Below are 11,640 nucleotides of genomic sequence, written 5' to 3' on the forward strand. Positions count from 1 at the left end.
TCTCGTCTTCCATTTTTCCATGATATGTTTCACTCTACATCAGACACGTGTTAAAGTGTGTTGGCTGCATATTAAGTTCAAAATGCTGATGAGCTCTGATCCAGTTGACTGATATACTCTGCTCTACATCCTGCACTGAAATATGAGGATTGTGTGTTTATTAAAATGTAAAATCATCATGGAGTCATTGACAGAAGAGCATCAACGTTCAGCCTGTTAAATTAGATTTAGATATTTTTATTTCAGAAATGATTCCTAACAAAAATGGAGAATATAAAAACACAATCAAAGCAGTAACGTCCATATTATGAAGTGTTTGCTGTATCAGACAATCATGTTTATTCACAACAATGAAAACAATATAGTGCAGATGAACATGGTGCTGTAATGAATCTGCTCTTAAACACAATAACAAAATACATTTTCCAAGAGAGATGATAATGATTCACATCAGAGTGAAGAACGAATACATTTACAACTGGTTTCTAACATTTATTATAGATCGAACTGATCACTGATAGAAACAGAAGAATATTCAAAATGATACTCTGAGAGATACATGAATGAGATATGGATAAACATCAAATCACATAAAACAAAAAAGCACATAATCATTATAACTGAAATAAAATATGAGCAGAAATAAACAAGAATTAAGTCGAAAGATAGAAAAAGGCAAAATGTTTAAAATATATAATCATATAAGAGACTGAACCGTCCAGTCAGGTCACAGATTCATATCTACAATAATATTTTTGTTTGTTTTTGTTTTGATTTCTTCACTTCTATGTATTATTATTATTATTATTATTATTATTTTTATTATTATTATTATTATTATTATTATTATAAGCATATTAAGTGTGTGTCTGAGCTGAAAGCTGCTCTCCTCTCCTGGTTTTCTGTCTCACACAGACCACAACAACACAAAGCATCACCTGCAGACTGCTGAGCAGTATCCACCTGACTCTGTAGAAGGTCGAGTAAACCCCAAAGGGCTCTCTGTAGATCAGAACAAATTTTTCTGCTGACAAACACTCATACTCAAAATTAAGACCTGTACACACATACTCTCCTGCATCTTGCAATGAGACATTAGAGATTATCAGGCTGTCATCGGAACAAGTGATTCTATTGTCACTGCGGAACTCAACATCGTACACAATGTTACCTTCTGTTTGGATCAACTTAATGAACAAAAAGCCAAAAGTACTATTTTTCCAATCATCAGAGCATCTCATAGTGACTTCATCTCCCTCTGAGAAAACCTTTACTGCAGGTGGACCAAGTTTAGGGCACACCAAAAGCTTGTACACATGACTTACTGTTTCACCTACACATCTGTAGATACCTGAATCATTTAACATTAGTGATGGAAATACCAGCGAGAAGTTTCGACCAATTTCTTGATCAATATCTTCCTTCATCCAAACTGGGGGCTGGTCATGAATGGGGTCCATGAAGGGACACTCCAGCACAGCTGTGTCTCCCTCTGAAGCATAACGTCGCTTTATTTCTTTGGTCAAAAGTACAGAGTAAGTGCTCACACACTGCTGTTGGTTCATCACCAGGCAGATGTAAACAGTTTGTTGTCCATTGAAGACATGAAGAAGTGATGTGTTTGTCACCTCCAGGAAACTTTCTTGGACTTTATTCACCTTCAAAATTCTGTCTTCAAATCTACTCAGTATGCCTTGTTGCAGCTTACTGTCCTGTCTGATCCAACGCACCGTCAGATTCTCACCTGCTCCTTTACATTGTACGTCTACAGTGTCTTCAGGACTTGTGATATCTTCTCCCCTTACTGTCTTACACACAGTCAGGCTGATGTTTCTCTCATATGTCACGCTGCCCTGAGTCCAGCACACTTCTTGGTACAGTCCAGAGTCTGAGTGGGTCAGGTTGTTGAGAGTAAATGAAGGAGAACCATGAAATGTCTCAGGAAATGAGAGTCGTCCTGTCAGGTCTTCATGTACTGTGAAGTTTCTGTTCCAGGGGTCAGAGATGTTCCACAGGACCAGAGTATCTTCACCAACACGTCTGGAGGTGATGCAGGAGCTGTTTTGATCTGGGAGCTTGAACTGTAAAGACTCTCCTTCTTCTCTTATGGCGATAAATTCTTCTGCATGAATGTTGCTGATGAGAGTGAACAGCAGGGAGAAGCAGAGCTGTGCGACTGCAGCCATCCTGCTCAGAGGTCTCGTGGTGAGTGTCGTACAAGCACTGACACTGCTCGCTTCATGAGCTTCCTGTTTGTGGTTGGAGGAGGAACGCCACTTCTTTATCACATCATCAAGGAACACTTTGAAGCATTTGGCTCGATATCACGCCGTATATCTGCTTTCACTCTTCACAGGCCAAAGTGTGGACACGGTTTTTTATACTTCGTTGCATGGGTCCAGGGGTATCAAACATGTGGCCTGGAGCACAGAACCGGCCAGTCACAGTGTCCAATCTGAACCATTACAAGTGAGATAATGTCAGCTTTACCACACAGCCATGAATATTATGAAAATGTAAAAGTCCTTTCTAAACTATTTAAAACTTTTTGAATAGTTTTTTAGTTTCAAAAACAACTAAAAAATGTTGTTTCTTATGTGATCCTTCATAAAACATCACATATTTTCCAACATAATTCAGGGTTTGGTTTGGTCTAAGTAAGCAGAGAAGTCCAGGCATCCAGTTTCCATGCAGATGTTTACATGAAGCTCATCATCTGATGATGAAACTTACTTTGTACCCAAGCAGCCCAACCAGAAATTGAAAGTGTACATGCATCAAGGGACGGAGCGCATCCCGTCAATAGGTCCAAAGTGCAATCGAGGCTAATCCCATGATCTTCTTATTTTCTTGTAGACCGAAGTTGAAAATCTGGCAGCATTTATTTTTGTGATTTTTTTCCACTCTCAGCTGTCCTTCTCCTGTATTTGGGCCTGTTTGTTAATTTATTTCAATCATGTAAACAATATACACGTACATTTAGCAAAGAAAATCTGAGAAAAAAATACTATACAAAATAAAGTTAATACATTTCAATATTGCTTCTGTTCTGATTCAGTTACATGTCGAAAGGGAGAGGGAAGAAGTAGAGATGGCACGATACCACTTTTTTATGTCCGATACCGATACCGATATCATAAATTTGGATATCTGCCGATACCGATATGAATCCGATATAGTGTTTTTTTTAATCAGTAAAACTGTTTTTTTAATATCTTGCTGCTTTTTGTATAAGTTCATACTCAAGTTAAAAAACAACAACAACACTAAAGCTATTCTGTTATACCTGTATGTAAAAAAAAAAACACACTGCACCCAAAATATTTCATAGATCAGCAACACTGATCAATCTAATAAAGTTAAACCTGCTCCATCCTCCCTATTCTGGTATTTTAAAGAGTACTTAGCAGAAATATTAAGCAACCTAACTAATAGGGTTGCAAACTCCCAGCAAAAGAAAATAGGGAACCACCCTCTTCCTCATGATGCTTAATCAATGTAATCAACTTTAATTTGATGCAGGGTGAAAAAAATTCACAGAAATAAATTATTTTTCAAGAATAATTAAATAGATTCAACATCTTTCTTCAACAGAATTGCAGACTGCACAGATGGTACCTTCCCAAAGGAAAAAGTACTACTACTAAAAAGTACTAGGGTATATTAGACTTAACAGTTACTATATACAGTAATGGACTTCTATACATTTTACATCAGATTAAAACTTTGGGTGTAAGATTCAGATAATTATTAAATAATTAAAAGCTAGATATTTTAAATGAGAATAAGAAAGAAAAGTATGTCTTTGTGCCCCCTTTTCCCTGTTCATGCCCTATCGGCCCCCCAGGCTAAACTTTGCTAGATCCGCCCCTGCACAGTTACCAGCCGTCAGCTGCGTAGAAAAAGATCCTGGTGTAGAAAGTAATATTAAATAAATTCTAACAACAGCTGATCAAGCTTAAACGTGCTGCTGTTGTTCAGCCGCTGGTTTCCTCTTTCTGGTGAGAAGTGAGACAAAAACAAAGAAGAGAGACGATCAGCTGATCATTAAGCAGTTTCACGATTGAAGTAGCAGCAAGAAGAGAGAGAGAAGAGGCAGTCGCTCCATATATCGGTTGTTAAGCTTAAGGCGGGAATGCTTTACAAACATTCAGAGATGAACTTACACTCTTGCTTTACTTCTCTCTGGGAAAACTTCCTCGGAGATGAAATGTTTGCTAGCAGGCTACAAATACACACAGCCGCTCTATCACGTGACCACACTACTCCGGCTCGCCATGTCGCCAAGCTTTGTGAGGTGCTTTTTTGATATTTAATGGATCGGATTACATTTTTTATTTCTCTCCGATATCCGATCCAGTAATTTAGGTCAGTATCGGACCGATACCGATACGTAATATCGGATCGGTCCATCTCTAGGAAGAAGTACACACTTATTTAATCCCACCCCTTTGCCATAAGTTATCAGTCAATATTTAGTCACTTACTGATAAAATCTGTAATAAAAATAGTGAACAGATTTCTGATATAATATAAACTATAATATCACATCATGAAGTTTTCTAAATAGCGACATTCACTTAATTTCAACATTTTCCTTTTTCTTTATAGCTCAAGAAGATCATATCTTTATAACTCTTTTTGAACTGTTTTATGTTTGGATATTGCTTCAATTTCATATTCAAACTGTTCCACAGCTTCACTCCATGCACAGAAACACAAAAGCTTGTTCCTGTTGTACGTACCTTCCCTGTTTTGAGTTACAAAAACCCCTTAAATTATAACTTACTCTGAATATAATCTGGCAGTTCTTTATTTTTTGCTTAACACTTAAAGCCAAGTTCACTCATAAAATGTGCCGGTCATAATAACGTTACAGGCTATGCTAGGCTTTGGCCCACATCAGTCTAAAATTGTATGCAACCATGAATAACGTGTTTTGGAAACTAACTGCACAACAGGCAGCACTATTAGTTCTCTCAGTCTCAGAGCAGCATTTCTAATTTTGATTGAAGCTGTCAGAGAAAACGGAGCCTCAAGCAAGCCAGGATAATAATACTAAAATGTTTAATTATTACTACATTACCTTTGACTAAAACTCTTGTTTGCGAGCAGCTTATTGATCTTGATAAAGACGTGCTGCTTACTTGTGTAAAAACAGTGAAATATAAAAAGTGTTTACTAATTTGTACCAACGTGAGAGAGAAATGGATCTGAAACCACTGAAACCAGAGTGTTTGCAGACACACAGATAATGAAGACATGCTGCTCGGAAATGCTAGATACAGATAAAAATGGAGTGTGTGTGTGTGTGTGTGTGTGTGTGTGTGTGTGTGTGTGTAACTGCCTCAGTAATTATGGACCTTATAGTCCTTACAAACACTGTTTCACTAACTTCAGTAAACATTTTACATACATATGTCACTGCTGTATAATTTACAGCAAACGCCGTGAACGCAGCGGTGCACGAGCCACTGCAGTGGAGCTCACGTACAGATTTGTGGGCTCAAAATGTGGTTATAAATATTTTGTACTTGTACTTTTGTATGTGTAAAAAGAATTTGTGTGTGTGTAAAAAAGATTTGTATGTGGACTTAGCCAAAAAAAAAAAACGTGTGAATCTCTGCAAGTTACAAGTACGAATTTTGACCCTATTTTTCTTCCTTTCATCTGATTGGTCAATGTCATGTCAATCACAAATGTAACAATCCAATCAGAGAACAGATGGGTTTGGCTGTTGGAGGGGAGCTTTTTTGAACTGCGGGTTATTACTCTATAATATTACTTACTCTAATATTACTAATAATAATTATTAGTAATATTAATGATTAATTATCTAATAATATACTAATCTAATATTACTTACACCACACTTTACAGTTATTTATTTGTAAAAAATGTTTGGAATCATGTATGATTTTTGTTCCACTTCTCACATGTTCACCACTTTGTGTTGGTCTTTCACGTGGAATTCCAATAACATTGATTCATGTTTGCGGCTGTAATGTGACAAAATGTGGAAAAGTTTAAGGGGGCTGAACACTTTTGCAAGCCACTGTAAGGAGCTTGGAAAGAAAAGCATCTGACATCAGGACATCCAGATGTTTTTCTTCTCTACAAAGGTGTATTAAAAAAAAAACAGCAAATTATAATATTACAGCGGATGTGTGACCTTAAAGGTTTCTGGCTGAAAAAAGGTCACTGATCAAACTGATTCTTGCTCACAAAAAACATTTTAATCAGATTCTCTGCAGGAAAATTTGAAAACATTTCCTCCTAACTTCTCAGTATTCACTTATCAGCATTCAGTCAAACGTTCATTTACGGGTGTAGTTAAAAAACTGCTAATAACTGACTTTCCACAGCAGTTGTTTGGACGGACACAGTAAGAGATGTAATCTGTTACTCTTGGTGTGAGAAAGAAGGTGTCTCTGAGATGTACTAATAGTGTGTTAGTTCCAAATAGTAAATTAGTGAATGTATTTCATGGCAGTTTGATTATTCTGGGACAAACAGTGCAGTCTTCCTCAAAGCATCACTGTGAATATAATCATATAATGTTAAAAATATAATAACAGTCTTTTTATTATTGGTCAATGAAATAAATAAATCCTCTTTATTATCAGAGTGAAAACAGACTTCCACAAACGAACGTCAACTGATGACTCCATAAATATTCAGCCCTTCAAAGGTGACTGACCTACTTCAACAGCCAAAATCACATATTTCTGGAAGGTCCACTCACTGGTTATTCAGCATGCCAGGCTACAGTTACACCATGCAGACAAAAGAGCACTCGGAGCAAGTTAAAGGAAAGTTTATTCAAAAGTAGAAGTCTGGGAATGGAGACAGAGGAGTTCACTTAAATCTGTCATTATGAAACGGAAGCAATCAAATCTGCCTAAATCTGACTCTCAAAGGTAAACTGGATACCTGGCTGACCATCACGTTCACGACCAGGTGAGGACAGATCAAAGATCAGGAGTCGATTTCAGGCTTGGGCTCGCTTTCATCATATTAGTCCAATCCAATCCAACTTTATTTATAGAGTACGTTAAAACCAACATGGTTGAACAAAGTGCTTTCCATCACAAAAACTGAGATAAAAGTAAAAAACAACATAAACAGACAAAGAAAGTGAAATAACAATAAAATAAATACATAAATGAAAAAAAGATTTAAAAATTAAATCCTTAAATATCTTAAATATTAAAACTAGTGCTGTCAGCGTTAATCTCGTTAAAATGACGTTAACGCCACGCGGCAAATCTCCGTTAGTGAATTAACGCAGATCGTGTGGTTGTTTGCTGACAACAGAAAAAAAGTTGCATCTAAGAACACGTTTTTTTCTTACTGATGCTCATTAGTGAAACACAAAGACATTAGACTAGTGATGGTAAATTTGATTCTTTTTACTGAATCGAGTTTTAATGAGTCACTCACCAAAGTGAATCGGTTTTTTGAGTCATTTGATTCACTGAGTCATTTGACCAGAGTGTGCAAAAAATGTACATTTTCACTCAAACTTAATTTGTTTCTCTTTTTATGTGAATCCTACTGCTCAGATGAATGATTAAAAAAAAACAAAACAACTATTTTATAGAGCAAAAAAAGAGCAAAAACATTTCTAAAATTCAGCAATTTCCTATCAAAGTTGCTTAATAAACATTTATTTTGTTTATCTTTATTTTATTAGTATTTTCCTTAAATGTGTTATATATATATTTAATATAAATATATACTTTCTCATCTAAATGTCCACTGAGCTGTGAGCCAGGGGGCGGTAATGCGCCTTAACATTGGTTGCAAACCAAGAAGAAGAAGAAGCTGTGAGCCAGGAGGGAGGGGGTGAGTGAGTGAGTGATTCGTTCGCTCTATGATTCGGCACAGGAAGGGAGGGGGTGAGTGAGTGAGTGATTCGTTCGCTCTATGATTCAGCACAGGAAGGGAGGGGGTGAGTAGCTCAAATGTGCTGTTAGCATGTTAGCAGAGCGATGCTACTGTGAACCGAGGAGCTATTTTCTGGATGTGAGCTTCTACTCAGGGTTTTTTCTTCCAGTTCAGAGCAGAAATGTTTTTGTTAAGATACTGGATGTTGTGTTTTTCTCCACAATTTTAATTATAAGCTAGATACATTGCTGCTAACAGCAACAGGGATGAGTCAGTGAGTCAGTTGGACTTGTGAATCATGATTCATGAGTCAGTAAAGTGATTCTCGAGTATTGAACGATTCGTTCATGATTCGCGCATCACTACATTAGACAAAAATGAAACTTTAGACCCTCTCTTCCCCCCCAACAGAAGTCAAAGGGATCTTCCAGGAATAGTGACACTATTTTCTGGAGAAGTGATTGGTCAGTACGTCGTGATCTCATACCTGCTGATCTCTAATCTGGAACCTAACCGGCACCAGCAGAGTAAAAGACACTTAACAGCTAAATTGAATCAAGCATAAAAACATTTTAGGCATCAAGACAAGTCATATTATCTGTGAATTTCCCTTTTTGTGATTGGTCAGATGCTGCCAACACCTCCCTTTCCTTGTGAAGGTGCATGAGAAACCCTGGATTAACTTTGCTAACCAGCGGTTATCCTTTTTTTTTTTTTTTTTTTTTTTTTTTTTTCCACCTGTCCCGTTTGGTTCTTTAGCCGTCAGAATTGTTGTCTGAAGACCAACAAGGATACCCAATGGATTTATTTTGCCAAATGGATCATCATGGCATTGCCGTATTGGTCCATTTGATCGACCTTTGTTTTTATTATTTATTTTATTTTCAGTTGTTACAGATGGGACAGACATGAGTGAGGGATAGGAAAGGGAGAAAGAAGGAGGAAGGAAAAGAAAAACAGAAGGGGAGAGAGACAGTGAGAAAGGGGGGAAGAAAAAATATCTCCGGGATCACCTGTTGAGAGAAAAAGAATAGAAAATAAGCAAAAAAACCAAAACAATGCAACATACTATACACAACACCATCGCATTAATCTAGCTAAGTGTAAACAGCAGTAAATACTAAATATTGAATGTTGTTGTGCAGCACGCAGGACAGACAGCGCACAATGTGCTTTGAAGTAGCAGCCAAGAAAGGTGTGATTTAAGTCTACGAACAGTGAACACCCATGTGCACACCTGTGTGGATCGGCGCGCTTGTATTCAAATGGTTTCCCCATGTAATGGTCTGCTAGAGGATGTAGAGAGCCATAGCCCCGTCCCCCAGGGCATGAAGCAGGCATGGAGGAGATCCAGGCCCCAGACATCCAGAGGCCCCAGAGTGCAAGAGCCCAAGGAGGACCACCGGAGGGGCATCCGTGCCACCTTCATGGGAAGGGCTGAGGATCCCCAGATGAGGGGTCACCCAGTAGCCACCGGGCAGAAGCTAGAGGGGGCTGCACCGGCGTGCAAGGGAGCCCAGGCCCATCCAGACCGGGGCCTACGGCAGCAGCACCGCCAAGCCCCACAGGACCCGGGGCAGCCCACCCCACCCCACCGCAGAGGAAACTGTACCCACCCCAACATTCAATCATCTCCCAGACTACACAAGACACAGACACCCAGGTTAAGTTTATTCTCCACCTCTCCTATGTCTCTCCCCCACCTGCAGAGTGGACTCCTGCAAAGATGGAACAACCTCCCTGCCAGTTCAAGAGCCCCCCGGTTAGGCCGATGCACAAGAGGCCCCCTGCGCCAGGGCTGAGCCCCCGTGCACCCACCCGCCCACAACCTCGGCGACACACCGACGAGGACCGAAGCCCCCAATGCCCAGCCAGAGCCCCAGCACGGAGGCGAAGCACCCCCGAACCCCAAACCCCCACGCCCGCCCCGGATCCACTCAGGGGCAGCCAGGCCACCAGGCCAGTAACCTACGTCCGCCAGCACAGACCATCCTCCAGCCCCGCTGCACGCGGCCACGAGGAGAACAACCTCTGAGAGCGACCAGAGCCACTAACCAGGTTATGAACACAACCCCCGGGTTAAGCCCTCCAGGGATAACGTCTCTAGGAGTCCTCCAGGTGCCCTAAGCCCATCCCAACCTCCACATCAACCACAATAGCCAAGGCGGGACCAAACCACGACCCCCTACCCCCGCTAGGTGATGGAGCCGATCAAAGGAGCCCAGAGGGATGATCTAATGTGGTGGCAGAGGCTATATCGAGACTAATGTGATCTATTAGATAGTTTCTATATTGGCTAGAATTAAGATTATTTTTTATTTTTCCAGTTCATGAGGGCCGTTTTCTTGGCGATGCATAGGGCAATAAAAACCATGTGGACTGTATTAATTTCTGTAGTGACATCATCCAAATTTCCCAACAAGCATACTAAAGGGGAGGTTGGAATTTTACATTTCAGACACTTTGATAAGTCCTCACATATCTCGTGCCAAAACTTCTGCACTGGTGGACAGAACCAAAGAGCGTGGATGTAACTGTCTGGTGTATTGCCTTGACAGTGTGAGCAGTTGTTGGCAGATGTAAAGCCCATCTTAAACATTCGATGACCTGTATAGTGCACTCTATGCAGTATTTTGTATTGTATTAATTGCAGATTGGGATTTTTAATCAATTTAAAGGTTTTTAAGCAAATCTGAGACCAGACGTTTTGGTCTAAGCTGACTGATAAATCTGCTTCCCACTTTGCAATAGGAAGGGATATTGATTCATCTATTTTAGAAAGTGTTCTGTATATTTTAGATAATAGTTTGGGGGATTTAAGAGTAAGAAATTGAACCACACTTGGTGGTGTTTGTAATTCAACTTGACTGAGGTTAAATTTCTTTTTTACTATGGATTTAATTTGTTGATATTCTAAAAATCTTTTCTTGTTTATCCCATATTGTGTAACTAGTCTGTCAAATGGAATAAATTCTGTTCCCTCTAATATATGTTCTAAGTATTTAATTCCTTTACAACTCCATTCTGGGAAATTAATCATATTTTTGTTTTGTAATATGTCAGGGTTATTCCAGATAGGTGTACGTTTGCATGGGATTAATGAAGACTCCGTTATTTTTAGAAACTCCCACCATGCTGTCAGAGAAAAGCTGATGTTGATGCTTTTAAAGCATTCATGTCTTTTGATGTTTGAGCTAATAAATGGTAGGTCTGAAATCTCTAGATCATTGCATAGTGCCTGTTCAACATCTAGCCAGGGCTCATCTAAGAGGGTACATTTTAACCATTCTGAGATGAACTGAAGCCTGTTGGCTAAGAAGTATTGGTGAAAATTAGGCAGATCTAATCCTCCTCTATCCTTGGTTCTTTGTAGCATTTTTAAGCTGATGCGCGGGGGTTTATCTTTCCAAAGAAATTTAGAAATATGTGAATCCAGAGATCTGAACCAATCTTGTGATGGTTTGTTAGGGATCATTAAAAATAAGTAATTTATTTTTGGCAAGATCATCATTTTTATAGTGGCGACCCTTCCCATGAGTGATATGGGTAGAGATTTCCATCTAGTCAGATCGCCTTCTACTTTCTTTAGAAGTGGGATGTGGTTTAATTTAATTAACTCTGAAAGCTTAGGAGAAACATTAATACCTAAATATTTAATATTTCCAGATTGTAGTGGGGCAGAAGATGAATTGTGGAAGGAGCAGTTAATGGGAAGAACTGTAGATTTTGGCCAGTTAATTGAATAATCTG

The sequence above is a fragment of the Neolamprologus multifasciatus genome, chromosome 14 (genome assembly GCF_963576455.1).
Source record: "Neolamprologus multifasciatus chromosome 14, fNeoMul1.2, whole genome shotgun sequence".
Classification (NCBI taxonomy): Eukaryota; Metazoa; Chordata; class Actinopteri; order Cichliformes; family Cichlidae; genus Neolamprologus; species Neolamprologus multifasciatus.